The 19,837-nt window shown below is 44.7% G+C and overlaps 1 protein-coding gene across 5 annotated transcripts in view; it reads left to right on the top strand.

Annotated features, from left to right (window-relative positions):
- The window catches only part of MORN1 (MORN repeat containing 1), a 2,351,913-nt gene that overhangs the window by 2,217,561 nt on the left and 114,515 nt on the right, over positions 1-19,837 (top strand). The window lies entirely within an intron of this gene.

Genomic DNA, 19,837 nt, shown 5'->3' with positions numbered 1-19,837 from the left:
TTGCACCTTGTGTGGGACCACAATTTGGTGTTGTCAGCTTTGGTGCACAAGTAATTCGACACTCTAGCCTCTACAGACACTGAATAGCTATTTATTTATTTTTATTGATTTAGATTGCGCTTTCACCAAAGCAATGAACAAAATAATTGAGGTACAATAAATAAAGGTAAAATAAATGATAACAAGGAATATAATTACAAATGAGAAAAAGATTAAATTAGTTTTAAGAGTAGACTGGAAAACAGAAAAAGTAGGAGAAGATCAGATTGAGAGGTAAGGAATTCCAATTTTTGTGAGCAAGTAGGGTGAAGGAGTGGAAACGGGATTGCACACAGGGCTTTGGGAAATATGAGATGAGAGATAAAGTGAGAGTGTAAAGAACAAGTGTGCACATAGAGAGACAAGAGATGATTGATAAGGAGGAGCCAGACCAGGCACACATTTAAAGACTACGCAGAGGAAGAAGAGACAAGATTTGAAGGAACACCAGGAGAAATATTGAAGAGACAAGGAGATAGAAGTGATAACAGATAGAGAGTAGAGAGTGTGACTAGCCAGGTTGAAGATATAGCATAGGGGCATGAGTTGATAGGCAGGAACGCCTATCAGAAGAGCAGAGCAATAATCGAGATGTGAAAGGACAAGGGCCTGAATATGAAGTTTATTTGCTGAATGGAAAATAAGGCAGGCTTTCCTAATGTTGTAGACAATAAGATCAAGTAGTGCTAGATATCTTTGTGGAAAATGAAGTGACGTGCCAAAGATAGCACAAGATTACAACCAGTGTGTGAGACAGAGATAAGTAAGGGGGAAAGGACATAGCAGAAGGAAAGGAGAGAATGAGACAGCGAAGGAAGGGAAGAACAGAATTTCAGTTTTAGAAGAGTAAAGATGGAGAAAGCTAGAGTGCATCCATGATTGGATGAATAACAGACAGGCAATACTAATAGAGTGAAGAGAAGGAAACAAAGATCTGAGAGTTGTCTGCATAGAAGTGACCTGAAAGTCCAAAGGAAATTACAATTACAGTAAGAGGACAAGTGTAGCATTAGAAAAGGAGAGGACAGTGCCTTGTGGGACACCATAATGTAGAGGAAAAGTAGCGGTCCAAGAAATTGAAACTGAGCAATTTGTAAAATAGGAGTGAAATCACTGAAGAAAAGAATCAGCAAGGCCCTAAGTGGAGAGTGAAGCTGGAGGAGAGTGTGGTCAACAGCGTCAAAAAAACAAAAATCAGCAATGATCCAATAAGGCAGATCACAGAACCAATGAACCGAAAAATAAAGGAAGATGAAAATGAAGAACAAATTCAAAAGCATGAAAAGGAACATTTAAATAAAATAAAAATAACCATAAAAAGAACTCAAAAAATGCCTGATCCTAACAATACAACACAAACATCTAAAGAGGATCCGAAGTATTGGAATTGGCTAGCTGGTACTCTTGCCATAAAACCAAAACTGTAGCCATCCAAAAAAGCCCAAGCAGACCAATGGAAAATAGGAAGTTGGAATACTAGAGGATTTCGTCACCTTTTCAATGATTTCAACTCATCCTTAAATAACATTGAAATAATATGCTTACAAGAATCATGGCTAAAGATTGCTCCCTGTAAGGGAGGATACACCGTGTTATGCAATCCAGCAAAAGGAGGCCTACTTGGAAGACCTTGTGTAGGTTTATTAACCTTAATTAAAAACGGGTCTGGAATAACGGTGCTTGAACCCACAAACAGCAACTCGTACATACAGGCAACAGTAGTGCAATTTCAGTCGGAAACCCCAAAATCTACACAAAGACTGCTAATATTGAATGTTTATTGGAATCCTGTAACAAATGAAAGCGAACAATTTATAGATCAAATAATGTAATGCTTGGATAGCAAAAGAGAAGCACACCAAGACTCGAATATTATCATCTGTGGTGATCTCAATGCAAATTGCTTTGAAGATCAAAAACTAATACAAAATGGAATAAATAAAAAAAATGGCCAAAAATGCAAGTGTGCGAAAACGTGGAATGACGAAATGTAAGCAAGGAGACTGCATAGATTAAATGGAAACATGAAGGGAGACATACCGCCATCTAAGACCTGGACTAATGGCAATGTAAGTAACATACTGGACTATATGTTTATCTTTGAACAGCTGTTAGCGAGAATCCAAAGCTTCAGGGTAATACCATCAATTCACAGCGACCAAGAACCAATTATCGCTGTGATTTCTCACTGGAAAACCAGAGTAAACACGATATGGGATACCAAAATCGAGTTGGAACATGGACTAAATTGCCTAAGGCTGAAAAGAAGTGATTTCGACACTGTACTGGAAAATCTGGAAAAGTGTCAAGACAAAGAAAAAATGTCTATAGAATATGATACATCTCTACAGATATTCAAACAAAGCACTGGGAAATTCACAAAACCGAGAGTCAATAAATTACATGTATATGATCCAGAGGTGACGATACAAAAGAAACAACTGAGAAAGGATCTATACGTATTAAAAACAGAAAAGAGCAAAGGAATAAAAGAACTGATCTGAAAAAGAAAACAAAAATACAAAAATTGGCAGGAATCCCATAAATCACAGTTGTTACAACAGGATGCTGAAACCATGAAAAAAGCCATGAACAACATAAATAGCAGGACATTATGGGACCTACTAAACGAAAAACAATCATCAGCAGTGGCGCTTATGAACCCAATATCAGAAACTGCTTGGATGGAACATTTCACAAAATTGTTCAATGAGATTGAAAAACCGAACTCCGAAAATAACACAAATGTAAATGAAGTAAGAGCCTGGAATATCCCATTCGATAAGGAAGACATAAAGTTGTTACTTCTAAAAGCAAGCTCCTCAAGAGCTCCAGGGCCACATGGCCTATCGAATGCGGTGCTAAAAGAAGATCCAGAGAAATGGGCAATTTTTTGTGAAAGACTGTTCAAGAGAATTGTTATGCGGGGACAAATCCCAAATTCATGGAAGTCGGCTATCGTTGTTCCAATTTTCAAAAAAGGTAATACGATGGAACCTAAAAATTCCCGTCCAATTGCTTTGTTTGATTGTGTCGGAAAGATCTTTGCCACCCTTTTGTTAAAACAACTGAAAAAATGGATAAAAGATACAAACATGTACGATAAACGGCAGTCAGGTTTTGTTGAAAATGTAGGGTGTAATTTAAATCTCCTGATATTAGGATTGATGAAAAGAAGAGTGTATACAAACAAACAAAAACTATACACAGCCAGTATTGATTAGTGCCAAGCCTTTGACAGTGTAAATAGAAGTCTTCTTTGGGAAAACTAGCCTCTAAAGGCTGTCCTACAGACCTGCTGAAAGCAATCGAGGAACTGCACGACAAAACTTCAATAAGAGTTAAATTAGAACAAGGTGGCAACCTGTCAAAAGACATAAAAACAACAAAAGGCCTTAAACAAGGATGCCCGTTAGCAGCTACTCTTTTTTGGTTTGAAGATCTGCACTGCCTGGAAAACAGTAGAACTTTTTTACCAAGATTAAACGGCAGACTGGTCAACCATCTGCTATATGCAGATGACCTGATAATATTAGACCACACACAAATTGGTCTTCAAAGAGCTCTAAATCAGGTTGAAAAATATATAGAAAAAAAGGACCTAGAAATAAATGCAGATAAGACTGAAATATTGATATTCGGTGATAAAAGATGGAAAAAAAGTAAGAACGAGGAATGGACAGTGAATAAAACGCTAATAAAACCATGCGATGAAATGAGATAGTTGGGTATCCAAATAAGTGGAATAAAAAATGAAGAGTCCTGGAAAAGGATGTTAAAGATGAAAAGAAAACAACTAACAGCACAAGCAAACATCATTAACAAAAGATACGGAAATTTTACCCTTCGACCTGTTATAACATTCTACAGGCTCAAAGTAATACCAACACTAACATATGGAGCTGAAACTTGTATGAATATTCCAGAGGAATTCTGGAATACTTTGGAAGGGCTTTTCTGGAAAAACATCCTACCGATACCGAAAGCGACACCAATGACGGTAATTCGTCATGAACTTGGCCTGACTGCTCTATATGTACACATCTGCTATAATAAGCTGATGTTGTACAGAAAAACTTGAGGCCTCCCCAATTCGAAATATTCTGTGAAAACAACAATTTCGAAGAAAAGGTAGTGGAAGATTGGAAAAGAGACAATGAACGAATTTTAAAAGAGTTAACTCTGGAAATTCAAACATTGGCAGAAAGTCCAATAGCTGTCAAAAGAATGTTATGAGCAGAAGACTGGTCAAAACACCGAAACAAAAAGAGCATTGTCAAAAACTTATACACTCTCGAAAACTAATTGTGGTGTAATGTCCATTATACCGAATTATTTGAGAAAATTTCCAAATTGTAAGCAAAGAGATCTACTGTTGCGTTTTAGATTGAATGTTCTCCGAAACAAAACAACAAAGGCAAGATATACCAAAGAAAAGATATGCACAAGGTGCAGATTGTGCAAAAGAAGTGAAGAATCTCTCAGTCACTTGGTATTATTTTGCACAAAGCTAAGAGATCTCAGAAATCTGTATCTAAACAGTAACATTGTCGATTTATGCGGCTTAGACTCGGAAAAATGGTGGAGTCTAATATATGATTGTCGAACTCCAAGAATAAACTTTGTAACGGTCAAATTCTTAGAACAAACCCTTAAAAAGCTAGACCATTGCGACAAAGAAGATGCAATGCAAAAAAGCTAATTTGGTGTAGCTAAGAAGATGTACTGTTTTATCGTTAAACTTGTTCAAAATTTGCTTTTAAATACTTTTCAAGTAGCTCTTGCGCAATTTGAAGGTCTTTTTAAGTTAGATTTCATTTTATTAAGGGTTTTTTTCGTTCTTGATCTTTCTGTTCTTTCTTACGTCTGATCTCTTATTTAAGCTTGATCTCTTTGTTAGAAAAATGTTCTTTTGCTAATTGTGAAAGGTTTGTAATAAACCAAATACACTTCATAAATTTTTTTTTTTTTTTTTAAAACAGATTGTTGGCAAGATAAAAGGGAGTAATTAGTTACTGTAAGAAGAGCAGTTTCAGTAGAATGGAGTGGATGAAAGCCATATTGATAAGAAGAAATAAGGGAGTAGTGGGCAAGATATGTACACATGTCGATATAGACAATCTGTTCAAGAATCTTAAAGATATAAAGAAGGCGAGAAATGGGGAGATAGCGATAGTAAGAGTCAAGTACAGGTTTCTTGAGAATGGGTAAGACATGAATCTGGTGTTGCATGTGGTGCTTACATCAGCAAGAAGAGCCAGTGAAATTCAGTCCTTTTTGACCTCCGAACCGTGCATTGTTTGCCGGCAATAAAGTGGCTGTGCAAACTTGCAAAAGTTCTACTCTCGAAGGTAGTGTCTGCATTGCACATCAATAAGAAAGGTGGCGCTACCTACCTTCTTTTCTGGACCCATGGTCTCCGACAGAGGCCACTCTCCATTGCTTAGATGTGACAAGAGCTTTAAGATTTTATCTTGACAGAGCTAAAAAGATTAGGAAATTGGATGATTTGTTCATTAATTTTGAGGGGCCAGAACCAGAATTGTCAGATGGATGGTGGCAGGGATTAAACACTGCCATATGATGCAAACATTTTCTTTCCCAAAGATCCTGCTTGCACACTCCATCAAGGCAAAGGAAACGATTGATGCTTTTCAGAATATGATTCCCTTGGGCTGACATCAGTAAAGCGGCTACATGGGCTACGCCATCAGCCTTCTGCAAGCACTATTGCTTTCCATCAAGTTCAAGGGCAGATGATTGGTTCTGACAGGATGTCCTTCAGAACCTCCTTTGTAATGCATAAATGGAAGCCCTCTCTAATCTGGCTTACTCTGTGCTATTGAGGCTCGCATAAGTATTGAGGGAACGAGTCTGGACATAACTATGAGAATCTGTTACTCAATGTAGTGACTAGTCCACTGTGTTGGGTCTTTCCCATCTTCTTACTATCTTCCTCCGTTCCCTTCACCCTGCCACCACCCAAGATGTCACAGGACAGCCAGTGATGTCATCCACATTTTGAGACTCAGTTTAGAAAGTTTGAAGGGGTAGTTGGCGGGGGGAGTTTATCTTAAAATGTCCTCCGTCTGTGCGGCCTTTTACTTTCCTTTACCTAAAATTAAAGAAGTTTAATAATTGGTTCACCATGATCTCTCTGTGGATGTCATTGTCTTTACTGTTTCATGCCTTTCTTCATAAAGAAACTCCAGTCATTAGTCCCCTTTCCTTGAGACGCCCACACTCTGTGCTCTGTAAATCAGTTTGTAGTAACTGATGAGCAGGCAACAGACTGGGTGGTGATGGCAGTGGACAGTGTGAAGGCATCAGGCAGCAGACACAGACAACTGAATAAAACCTGGGTCACAAAAGTTTCTTCAAGTAAAAAAAAAAAAGGCTAGAAAAATGCCATACTTGCCCTATGCTAAAGTGGGATTTCCCTGCCTAACTGAAACTAAGGAGAGTCTTTGTTAGGAAGTCCAAAGCAAAGGTCTGTCTGCGTCCAAAACCTATACTTGCCCTCATAACTAGTTGAATATAACGTGTAGGGATGTCAGCATCAAAATGAGAAGTGTTCAAATAAAAGTTCAGAGCTTCTTCCAGCTTGTGGTGGAAAAGGGGTTTCCCTTCCCCAAGATTCAGGATGGTTCACTTTGTCAAAAAGAGGGGTTCCCTTCCCCACACTTTCAAGTCTCTCATTGTTTCCAAAACCAACACATTTCTTTAGGATGCTTTTCTGGCTGCATCGCCTTTCATCAATTTCACTAATATGTTCAATTATATATCACCCAAGTTTCTTCTTGGCAGTCAAACACAAGCTACGAGTTATGTGGCTTTTCCTTTAGGTGGGTGTATTCGGTCTAGGTGCAGTAATCGGACCACATTGTCCACCCATTACAGGTCACGCAACCGACACACCTTACTTGCTCTTATTAACAGTTACACTGCCACTGTTTCAGCTTCACAGTGGTATTGGTTTTTCTCTTGATACTATCTCAAGACTTGTTTTGCCACTATTCAATTGTTATACTTTCAGATATTCTTAATGCTTTTGCCACTGCTTATTATTTCAGTTTGCACAGTTCTTTAAAATATTATGGCACTTGACAATGCTTGTTTTCTTCAGTTTATACAAGTCACAGTTCCTTTGTATCAGGGAATATCACCAACTGCTTCCAATTCAAATCATATTCAACCACACTTGCTTTCCTTCAGTTCGATATTCAAAACGTAAGGCTTCATTTAATTTTATTCAAACACATTGCATAACTTGCCACCAAATTCCCAGTTTACTCTCCCGCTGGGAATGTGCAAACTGCTCACAGGTGTTTTCACACTTTTCAATGTTCCAAATACTTCAATTTCTCCAGCCCCTTTCTTGGCCTTTTCAATTTCATGTGGTTCACAGTTCAGTGCTCACAATACTTCTATTCAATTTTCTCAGCCTTTAAGTTATACTCCGTGTCAGCAGACCCTCTATGGCTGTTGTTAGGAAAGATTTCATAATTGTATGTAATTTTCCCTCCATGTGTCAACCCCCAAACGTTTTGCTGCTGTTTAGACACCATTGACTGACTTTGCCAGAGAAGCACAGCCTTCAGCTGCACTCCTCTGGGCTTTCGCTCACTTTTTATGGGGAAACTGACATGCCCTTAAGACAGTCAGTACTGGGAGACTTAGTTTCCCTTAGTCCTTTCCTCATGTTGCAGCTTTTATGCAACATGTAACAAGTGTGCAATGTATTTTACCATACAGCACACTTGGGTCTATAGTCACTTCCAAAGACCCTAGATACTCTTACTGGACTTTTTATGAACTGTGCAGATGTGTCATGGACAGGACTGGTGGCAGCTATTTTTTTGCATTATTTTTAACCCTTTTCTGCCATACCGTGTTAACCGTGTTTGGCACAAATAGGTGGCTGGCTCCAAAATGGCCATGCCACGAGGTTCTTTGTCCTGTCCTTTGGCTATCTTGCCCCTTCACCTTCCCCAGGTTGAGTCGACCCGGGTCAGTCTTTATTTGGTCATGCACTTTCCCACGAATCCCAATGCTTTTGCGGGCTCCGGCATGCCTTGTGTGTGTGCCTCCAGGATGTAGGCTGGAACATCTGGATTCAATACACATCCTGGGTGCCAGAGAGCCTGGAGTGCCCTGAATGACTGGGACCACCGTGGTCCGTGATTGGACCACGTGTCGAGTGTTTGTTCGTGAGCAGATCTCCCATTGGGTCCTCTTCATTTTGGCGCGAAGAGAACTTTGGATAGGAGGAGGCCAAAAACATCCATACCATGTCGATCTCCTGAGTTCTCACTGAACAAAGGATAGGATCCAAGTACCCTGCAACTACGAAGCTGAGTCGAGGAACCACTGGTGACCCGCTGGAAGGTTTGGCACCCAGAGCCCGCTGTCGTCCCGTGGGACCCCTCTGCATCTGGTCGTCCTAGAGGGTCTGCCAAGACGCTTCGACCCATTGGAATAGTGGGACCAACTATTCTCGGCACCTTTATCAAACCCTGCAAATAAGCTTTCTCGGAAGTGTCCCTGGGCCAACCAGTGGACTGACCAGCTACCCAGTTGCTTTGCTGTGTCACCGCTGCCGTTTCGAGGAGGCCCTCAAAACTTGGTATACTGCTAACTCTTTGTCCATGGCACCCCACACCGACTTTCGTACACTTGGCGTTCCCAGGTCTGAAGTGAGACGAGTGCGCCAGGACTGGAGAAGACGCGGTTACCGTGTTGCCCTGCCGCGGCAACCTCCTTTGCAAGTCTGCTGCATTTGTGACCCTCTTGCCCCTGAAGCCTGCTGCAGTGAAACTGGGTCGATTCCTCTACCCGGAGCAGAGAAATTGCCACTGTCCCGTTTGGGAATCATCACTGTATCTCAGGAACTAAAAGGTGCTGAGGCGTCCTTTTTGCCGCATTCGAACCTGCAAGCGAAGTGGACTGACCTGTGGAAGTTTGGGTCCGCTTGCTTCGGAGACCGGTGAGTACTCAATACCCCAACCGGTGGTCTCTAGCATAAGGGCCCATTTTTACACACAAGTGGCCCCTGGGGGGCCCTCTCGTTTCCACTGCTGTTGCAAAATAGCAACTCCATCCCGAACTCTCGAACTGCCTCTGCCTTCAAGTGGAGGTCCTTCTTGAATAGTGGGAACTTGTTCTGCATCACCTCATCCACCTTCCCGAGCTGCTAGAGACCCCTGACAAGACCCTGTTCTGCCCATTGGAACAACCACGTGCATTTGCATAGCATGTCCTATTGAGCACAAGGCTCCTCTCTTCTTAGGACTTGGACTGCCTCTTAGGTGTGCTATCGATGTTGAACTGGGCCTAAAGACTATCTGCACTGCCTGTTTCCTTCCCATCTAGGTTGTCGACATATTTCGTGCAGTTACCCCTTTAAACCCCAATGGTCTTGTATATACATTGTATTGATAGTGTTGTGTTTGTTTACTTAGTGTTACTGTGATTTTTTTGCTGTGGTCTATGTAATAAAGGCCTTGTAATAAATGTGTCTATATTTTTAATACAACACCTGTCTGGAGTAATTTGTAAGTGTCCTTGCGCTGTGTGCTCATTGAGGTCCTTCAGTCACCCTCACCCCTCCTGAGACTTAGTCTTGACCACCTGCCATAGCTCATAGCTACCCTGATTGGTCTGGCTTGTCCAGAGGTTACCCTGTTCCAGGAAACCAGGTTGGCCTTATGAACCTCTGCCCCTCCAAATCAGAGTTCAGAAATCCATTTTAACAGCTGTCGCTGCGCCCGGCTAATCGCACCTTGGTTCCAAGATCTCCGCCGCCTCGGTTGTACGCAGAAGGAGTCCCTCCGACTCCTGGAGGGCTGCAGACCAGTTCTGCCACCAGAGACCTTTCCTGCTTCCGCTGCAATTACTCTGCAGCTCCTGGACACATCAGGCACACGTCTCGCTGGTCCCACCTCCGGTTTCTCCTTCAAGCATTCTACAGGCAATGTCCTCACCTGAGCAGGCCATTTATACTGTCCTCCAGGCCCCAGGTGCAGGCAGTGTTCCTTTACTGACTAAAGGTCATGGTACTCGGCATCCCACTTCATCATCCCAGTACCAGAGTGGTGTTTGTGTATGTCTGTGTTAATAAAGACCAGATGTATGACTCTGGGTTGTCTCTTCCTTGTCTCAGTAACTAACTGGTGTAACTTGGGAGAGCATTTCTGGAATAATATGGTAGAGATTGATAATACCATATAAAGGCTTGGGGAATGTTTGACTCCTCGTGAAAGGGAAATAGGGCATACCGTGTCTCACCCAAGGGTGCCTCATCCCCCACCCCAAATCTCCTCCACTCAGGTGATCCTCCCTCGCATATCCACCCCCAGGGTCAGGATCTGAAAGCGACAGCCTTTCCCTGACCACCAGATAGGAAGATATACTGGGGAAAGAAGTGAGGATGCCCTCAGATTCCTCACAACAGAGACAATGGAGGCTGGGCATGGCCAGTGCTGGAACAAAACTCTTGAAGTGGACATGTTCTTTTGGTGACAAAAAGTACCCAGTCCCATCCCCATATTACTCTAAATTCATACTGCACTTTGCGGACAGGACCTGAAACATGAGACTTATGTGTTGTCTTTTGCTGGATGGATGATTATAAAGCAAAAGTCACTGATTTTAAAGTTGAGATCCTGAGGTGAAAAGTACTTGTGAGGTTTGATCACATATGTGAAATGATTATTTGTACAAATGCGAGTGACTCTGGCCTTGGTATGGTATTCCATCAGGTGCAGGATGGAGAGGAGAGGACTATTACTTTTGCCCGAGGGTCTTTGAAGGGACCAGAGAGCCGCTGTTCTATGATAGAGAAGCAGGCATTGGCTTGCATATGATGGATTAAGAAGTTCTACGTGCATGTGTAGTGAAGGCCGTTCATCTCATTAATAGACCTCCAAGCTCACAAGGCTACATTTGAATGCAGAGGCTTGGATGGCATACCGAGGGTAATCTCCATGTGGGCCCCCTCAGTGCAAGGGCTAAGTATGCTTGGAAGGATAATATGGTGGCTGCAGCTCTATATTCTAATCTTCATAGGGAGAGTCTTCCATCATATGAGGAGGTTGAGGTGGAGCATGTCTTCCAAGTTGCTGATAATGATGTGTTATTTATATAGCACTTATGCCTACGCGCTTTAAAGAGAACATATATACATACAATATCACCCAACCGAAGTTGGTACTCATTTACCGACCTCGGAAGCATGAAAGGCTGAGTTGGCCTTGCTGGGATTCGAACCTGCGACCTGCAGATCACACACCGATTGCAGCCACAAGCGTTCAACCCACTGAGCTATCTTACCGGCTATGCAAGTGTCCCCTGTGCAAGATTGAATGGGCTGAGGCACTTTTACAGTACCAGGAATACCTGCTGTCTTTGGAGTGTGTGATGAAAGGCTGGAAGAATGTGGTGGACCCACTGGTGTGCCCAAGGAGTTCAGGAGAGTGAAAGTATACCGTGGTGAGTGTATCAAGTTTGATTCTTCCAAAATACTATCAGCTTAAGGTCACTGCTAGAGCTCATGTGGGTCTGTTTTAACTTCCACCAATGGTGAAGGTGTGTTGTGTCATTCCCATCCTGTTACTATTTCCTTCCCTTCAACTCCCATGATATCACAGGGTGGCTGGTGATGTCATTCCCATTCCAAGACTGTGTTTTGAATGTTGGCATCCTTTGTCGGAGCAGTTGATTTTAAGAGGTCCTCCGTCTGTGGAGCCTTTGTGTTGCACTTCTTTTCTTTCCATTTTCTTTTCTTTGGTGTTATGTGCTTTTCTTCATAACGCATATGAGAAGACACTCTAGTTATGCGTCTCCTTTTTCTTAATACACCCAACCTTTGTCCTCCGTAAATCAGTGAGCTAGTATTAGGTGGCAAGCGGACAACAGACTGACTGGTGGTGGTGGTAGGCGGAAGCAGTGGCAGTTGGCCATGGCCAGTGCTGGCACAAAGCTCTTAAAGGGAGAGTATTATTTTGTGGCATTTTCAGTTCCATCCCCGTAGGATGGACTCCCAAAAACATGCTGGAAAGGGGACTAGTAGTCCCTACGGTGAGTAACAATTTCTATGGTTGTAAAAAAGGGTACACCAGTTATAAATACCTTTGATAACATTCTATTATTCTATTGTCAGCGTATGAACAAGTGCACTTTGCTGAGCCTACATGGTTGGCCGTGCTACCCATTGGTGAGCATTGATGGTTTGTGACCCTGCTTTGACTTAAGCATGGAGTTGTCAGGTATCAAAGGTGCACTCCTGATTTTTAAGTGCACTAATTGCGCCTGATCGATATAGGCCCCTTTCCAGTCACGTAGTTATTTGTATATTGGCTATATTTTAGGCTTCCACATCCAAAATGCGGTATATGTGTCAAACAACATCAAGGGTATGTTGGTAGATCACCCAGTTTGCTAGTGTGCTTATTGGAGAGTTGTAGATCTATCAGTAGAGCTGACCCAATCCTTCATGCTGCCACGATTGAGAAATATTGAGTGAAGTAACAAAAAGATCTGTTATTTACAGCTTCTGGATATATTGGTGGAGGTTTGGAATTGTCAGTAATTAGCCCCCCCTGACTGGGAAGGAACTGGTCAATCAGGAATCTCGGAACGTGGGTTGTATTCACAGTTACAAGCATGTGTTCCAATCAGCTTGAATGCTGCACAGTCCACACCCCTTGCATCCTTTGTGAAGATGGGCCCCTCTGTGCATCTGCAAAGACTACACAGTGGTGCAAGTGGCTCTTTATCTTTTGGGGCACAAATAATGAAAAATTACCGGAGGGAATCCGTAAGCTTCTCAGCACTTCTGACGTCCCTTTTCCATGTTGATGATTTCATGGTCATCAACATGGAAAACTGACGCAATACAGTGTGGCTTCAGGGAACCCTCACGTACATTTGTTTCCTGGTTTTGTTTCAAAAGAGCCTTTTGCATCCACATGTGTTCTTTCCAGGTGCTAATGGCGATATAACTGCCTATAGTATTATTATTATTGTATTTATTGAGCACGGACCTAGCTTCGAGAAGCAACCGAGCACTTTACAGAGGTTCACAACAATACAGATATACATCGGGGAGTGGAATACAGAGGGGCACAGAGGAGGGATACAGCTGTACAGGGTGGCGGAGTTGAGAGGCGGTGGGCATCATCTAGCTGAGTCGGATGGCATGAGGTGCAATGTGATGGTCTATGTGTTGAGGCGGAGAGATTCCCTGAAAAGGTGGGTCTTGAGTTGATATGATATGATGTGGCATTTATAACACGCCTATACACAAATGTTTCTAGGCGTGACAAGGAGGGGGGAAAAATGGAGGACAAAATAATGATCTTACTAGGCCTTGTGTCATTCAGATTGTGCAAGTGCAGGAAAGAGGAAAGGGGAGAAGTGCCGGGCGGGGGGGGGGTTCCTTTCTGAATTGTAGGAGCGTGGACGTGAGTCTGATGCTGATTGGGAGGGGGTTCCACAGTCTTGGGGTGTAGGCAGAAAAGGCTTGTTTTCTGGTCCTTTCATTTTTGAAGCGGCAGCTTTCAAGTCTGCACGTGTGCTGGTTTCTGGTGCTGCGCTGTCCACCGGAGATGCTGAGTTCCTCCACAAGGTACCTGGATGACTTGAGGGCGACTTATAGATGATGCAGCAAGACTTGAAGGTGATTCGTGCATGCAGTGGGAGCCAGTGAAGGTTGATGAGGGCCGGCGTGATTTGGTCATATCTGCGTAGACCCTTGATGAGGTGGACAGTCACGTGTAGGACACTTCTCAGGGGCACATGGGAGGGCCACGGGAGGCCTTTGAGGAGTGCATTGCCCACATCCAGGTGGTATGGGACCAGTGCTTGAACAGGGGATCTGAAGCTGTCTGGAGAGAGGAAGGCTTAACTTTTTGCTGGAGGGAGAGCCGAAACCAAGCTGTCTGAGTTTTCTTAGCTATATGTGTCTTGAAGGAGAGGTGTTTGTCGATGTGGAACCCGAGGGACTTGGTGCAGAAGGTGAGCTCAGGTGTGAAGCCCTTAGAGTTCATGACTGATAGCCAGGTCTGTATGTCTGGGTGTTAGGTGGTGTTGGTGAGGAGTAGGAATTCGGTCTTGGAGGGCTTGAGCTTAAAGTATGCACTGGACATTCAAGACTGGATCAGCGAGAGGCAGGTTTTGAGCCTATGGATGTCCTTGATGGAATCGATCTTGAGGTATAGCTGTGTGTCGTCTGCGTGTTGGTGGATGTGGATGTTATGTGTGGCTAGAAGGGCTCCCCGTGGCTCCATGTATAGATTGAAGATCACTGGGGAGAGGATGGAACCCTGCGGGACTCCTATAGGTGATGGTAGCATTGGTGATCTAAAGGAGTCCATCTGATCAAACTGCTGGCGGTGGTGAGGTAGCACTTGAACCAGCGTAGGACAAGTTTGCTGATCTTGCATGTGCCGATGCAGGGTGTCCATAAGCGCCTGGTGGTTTACTGTGTCGAACGCGGCAGAGATTGCATAGAACCAGGAGGCAGGGTGTCCATCATCAAGAAAGTTGAGGGCGTCATTTACCACCTGTATGGTTGCTGTCTCTGTGCTGGATCTGGGTCTGAACCCGGATTTGTAGGTTTGGAGGTGATTGTTGTTGTCGATGAGTTGCTGCAGTTAAGCATACCTGGGAAGGGAAGATGAGTGATGGGGCGATAGTTACCTAGGTTGTTGGGATCCAGAGTGGGTTTCTTTAGTAGATCGATGATTTGTCCTGTTTTGAGGGTCAATGGTAAGGTGCCTTGAGTTAGGGAGCTGTTGATGATCTCCAGGTAGGGAAGGAGAGCTTCTGCAGGGAGGGTCTTGAGGATGGATGCTGAGAGGATGCTGTCTGAATATGATGTGGCTTTGAGGGTGGCCAGGGTTTCTACCAGGTCCTCTATTGAGAGTGTTTTGAATGTTGTTCAGGGTGTGGCGATTTTGTGAGGAGGGACTTGAGGTGGGTCTGTGGATGCAGAGCTGGTGTCTACGTGCTGGCGAATCTTGCTGATATTTTCAATGAAGAAGGTGTTAATGGCAATTCATTTTTCGATGGAGTGTGGCATGGCAGGGACGGGTAGAGGTTTGACGCAGTGATTGACCGCTTTGAAAAGGGATCTGATTTTGTTGTCGGTTTCTGCTATAGTGTTCTGATAGTAGGACTTGGCTGTGTTGATGAGTTGTTGGCTGGTTGCTCAGTGTTCCTTGAAGTGCGCCAGGTCGGATGTGGTCTTGGAGCAGTGCCAGGTTTTCTATTCTTTCCTGATGACTCTTTTGCTCGGGCTGAGTTCTTGCGTGTACCCGGGTGCTGATGGTTTTGGTTTTCAGGTGTGTTGTATCAGGGGCACATGACGGCCGATGGATGGTGAAAGGGCGTTGTTCAGTGCTTCCAGTAGAGAGTCGCAATTCTGTTAGGGGTGTTCGGTCCATTTAAGGTGGAGGTTGGCGAGGTCTTCCGTGAGGGATTCCATCAGGAAGTTCTTGAAGGACCTGAAGGTTTGTCTGATGGGTTTCTGCTGGGAGAGCTTGACTGGGGTGGTGTGCACGATGTTAAAAGGCAGCTAGGTGGTTAGACCAGTCAACCGGGAGAGATAGGCTGACCCTGCCAGTAATGGAGCTGCCAAATGTATCTAGGGAAAACTTGTGAATTACTGTTTTTGGCAGGGTCTTTCTGCTGCCGTGTGTTATAACGCCTCATTATATGTGTTTGTTTACGTATGGTTCCTCTTTCCAAACCCAACGAGATGCATATTTTTAGTAGTATTGCTTTGTTAAATAAAAAAACGAACAATATGATTTAGAGGTCACTAGTCCTCGAGAAATACTTCAGGTATCTCTTTAAAATGTGATTTTATTTTTCTCCAGCAACAGGCAATCTTAAAAGCCAGTTGATTTTTAATGAGCAATTCATTTGAATGCGCTCAGTTATGATATTACAGTTTATGCCCCTGTTCGGGTTTATGCACGTTATTATGGCGCAGCCTGTGTAATCTTTGAAATGATTGCTGACCTGTGAATGGGTTCTGCCTCTGCACTTTTCATTGGCTGATGTGGTGCTCAAGAAAGTCCACTCAGGTTGCCAACTCAAATAATAAACAACCACAGAGTGCGCCCTTGGCTGCCCAATCTCTCATACCCCGAGGGAGGGGGACGACAGTTTCTTAATGCAGCTGCGCTACATGTTCCCTTACAGCGAAGTCCCCGTTACTTTCTGCACCAAACCATGTTTGCTAACAAAATGGCTGTGAATACTCACCCGGGAAGGCTCCAGACAGTTTAATTGCTTGTAATAATTGTTCCACGCAGTATTAAAGATTAATTGTGTCCAAACGAGATGCGTTTTTAATCACCCCTGCAGATTTGTTTTAGAAGAGTGTCGCAATGCTCTTTATTGTTTATCTACTGAATTAAATTACAAGGCCAAATGGTTCATTTATCTCTCCTAGAGCGTGCCGCGTCCGCGACTCTCACATGGTGCAGGGGTTTCGTTTATATGAGGAACTGTTTAATAGATGACATGGTGATATGCTGGCAATATATCAGGTACAAGTGGCTGAATATGGCAACATTTGTGATGGGATACAAGGCAATTGTGGCAAATCCCCTCCACGTATCCTTTCCCAACAAACATACATGCTGCGTGGACAACTGCAGCATGCGAAGTTCACGCGGTCAAGGTGAATTTTCCTTGGAACCCGCACACTTACCAAGAGCATGTGAGAAACGGCCAAAGCCGCGCAGAGAGAATGCATAGCTAGACTGTGCACCACATACACCTCGCAAATGCACCATAATGGGGTGGCCGGGTGGAGAGCTTGCACAAACACACAAGTAGTGAAATGCAATCCAAGATGGCGGCAGAGTCTTTTATTCTTTCCTGTCCATGCAAATAATTGTGACATAAACCTCAGAAGGCTCAGCGGGATAGAGGGCGTGTGGTGTCACGTGCCCAGTTATTTCCGGGTCACGTGACACACCGGAAATAAAGGAATCACCGGAACTGGCGTTAGAACGCCAGTCCGGGTTTATGCAGCAAAACGTGTGGTCGCGTCTTCTTTTGCGCACCGCGGCGCACTAAGCCAGGCCCAAGCCGGGCCTACCCCCAAGGTCGGGCCCCACACACTACCAGGTACCCGACATCACACTGGTGACGAAGGGAAAGAAGAAGAGCCCGTGAGCGGACCTGCGTATCAACACGCGCAGCATCCGAGCCTCGTTTTCACACCCCCAACATTCTAAACCTACACGCAGGACCGACGGAAACTTTGGAAGCCTCGTTCTCAGCCCCCCAACGTTCTAGGAGCATCGCGCTCGGAACAAAGTGGCTGCAGCAAGTCCCGCCTCACCCAAGAACAATTTAGGTTTTTTCTTCAAAAAAAAAAATATATATTTTTGCTCTCCTATTGAACAATTAAAATATCAGGAGGCACAACCAAGCCAACAAAGTCAACGGAAGACACCACTCAAGCACCCAGGCACCTGCATCACGACACTGGTGAGTGAAGCCCTACAAGCCTGCATTTTTGGCTGCGCCATCACCCCAGTAACGCAACATGTCCAGCAGAGAGTCAAGCCCCTCGAGGGTCAACACTAGCTCATCATCCAGAAGGAGCATCACCACAGATCACCCCGACCCAGCGCTCACCACGCTCATGCCTCTGTTTGACCCATTCACCACTGGAGCAGCCTTTTGCTGGGAAATCTGGCTACAACAGTTTGAAATGCACCTCGACGCAAGAGATATCACAGTACCAAAGAGGAAACGCACCTTCCTCTTGCTCAACATCGGGGCTGCCGCCTTACGCCTGTTTAACGCCATCCCAAACCGCAGAGACGGAAACGACTACGACGCTGCAAAGACTGTGCTCACTAACATGTTCAAACCTGACCTCAACCCGGACAATGAACGCTTTCATTTCTGCATGGCCAGGCAGCGAGACACCGAGACGGTTGATAAATTTCATGCACGCCTGCACGAGATGGCGGTCGGCTGCGAGTTCCCTGACGAGGAGTTTGCCATCCGTCTCCAAATAATCAACGGCATATCCTCAGAAAAATGAGGAGAGCTATCCTCTCAGAGAGGAATGTACGCCTATCCCGCATCCTGGAAATGGCGCGCCTTCGTGAGCAGACGGAAGACCAGGTATCGGTGATCGAAGCGGCGATCCAGAGACTTCCACTCGACAGCCCGAGACCAACAGAAGACGTTGCAGCCATATCCAGACACCGGAACACTCGTGTGAAGCCTGAGCAAAAGGCCCACATGCCGCAAGGGAGGGAAAAAGCCTGCAAATGGTGCGGCGGCCCATGGCACAAAGGTGAATCCTGTCCCGCATGGGGGTCAACATGCCGAAAATGTAACCGCCTTAATCATTACGCTGCAGTCTGTCTAAACCCGCCGAACCGAAACAACAGAGAGCCAACTCCGCGACCAGGGCAAGAGCGCGGGAAAAGTTTGCACCCAGCGAAAATCCATTCCAGCCTAAGAAGAAAGGAAAGGCCAGAGCCGTTGATCACTCCCAAAGATCCCCAGACACAAGCGAGAGTGACGACAGCGATGACAGCGAATCCCCTGATAGGAGAGACAAAGACAGTCGGAAAAGAGGGAACAAGCGGATACACCGGGTGCACCTCATCTCGGCCGTTGAACCACATCGATCCTGACAACGGAAAAGACCCTCATGTACAATCATCGCCAACGAGAACCACTAAAAGTAGTCATCGACAATGGCGCAACAGTGAATGTAATGCCAACGACAGCATTCGGCAAGCTCCGCCTGAAGCCCAAACTCCATGAGAAGAAGGTCCGACTATACGCCTACGGATGCAAGAAGCCCCTACCAGTGCAAGGATCCTTTAAATCAGACTTTTCTCATAATAACATCAGTTGCCGGGCACGCATATATGTTGTGGATGCTGGCTGTGAAACGCTGCTAAGCTGTAAGACAATGGAAAAACTGAAATGAATACATTTCACTTTCAGCCTTCAACACAAAGAACTCGACGGCCTACTAGAACAATACCAGAAGATATTCCAAGGCATCGGATGCCTGAAAGGCGGAACCATCAAGCTCCACATAGACCCTACCATCGAGCCGAAAGCCGTCCGACACTGACGGATACCGTTCCACTTGAGAGAGGAAGTGGAGAAGGAACTGGCCAAGCTCGAAGAAGCAGGAATAATAGAAAAGACGTCAGGCCCAACCCCGTGGGTATCCCCCATGGTGGTTGCCCAAAAACCCAAACAACCCAACGCAGTACGAATCTGTATAGACATGAGACTTCCCAATGTAGCCATCGGAAGAGAACGCCACATAACTCCAACGATAGATGAGCTCATTGTGGACCTCACAGGAGCAACAATATTCAGCAAACTTGACCTTAGATCCGGCTATCACCAGCTCCGACTAGCCAGAGAGTCGAGATATATTACCACATTCTCCTCTCACCTCGGTCTAAGAAGGTATAAACGGCTTAGCTTCGGGATATCGTCAGCTGCGGAGGTATTCCAACACGAAATCCGAAAAGTCCTCGCTGGCCTAGAGGGCACCACAAACATCACCGATGACATCCTTGTGTACGCGTCAAATGAGAGAGAGCACCAGAAACGCCTGGCAGCAGTCCTGGGCAGATTGGAAGAAGCAGGCCTGACGCTAAACACAGAAAAATGCGAATTTGCAAAGGAAGAACTATGTTTCTTTGGGTACATCTTCAACGCAAAAGGCGTATCACCTGACCCCTCCAAGGTGGAGGACATAAAGAACACCAAGGCACCTCAATCT

Source organism: Ambystoma mexicanum, chromosome 8 (assembly GCF_040938575.1).
Source record: "Ambystoma mexicanum isolate Mex_15411 chromosome 8, UKY_AmexF1_1, whole genome shotgun sequence".
Classification (NCBI taxonomy): domain Eukaryota; kingdom Metazoa; phylum Chordata; class Amphibia; order Caudata; family Ambystomatidae; genus Ambystoma; species Ambystoma mexicanum.
The sequence above is the reverse complement of the archived record's forward strand: the minus strand, read 5'-3'. Positions and strand labels throughout refer to the sequence as shown.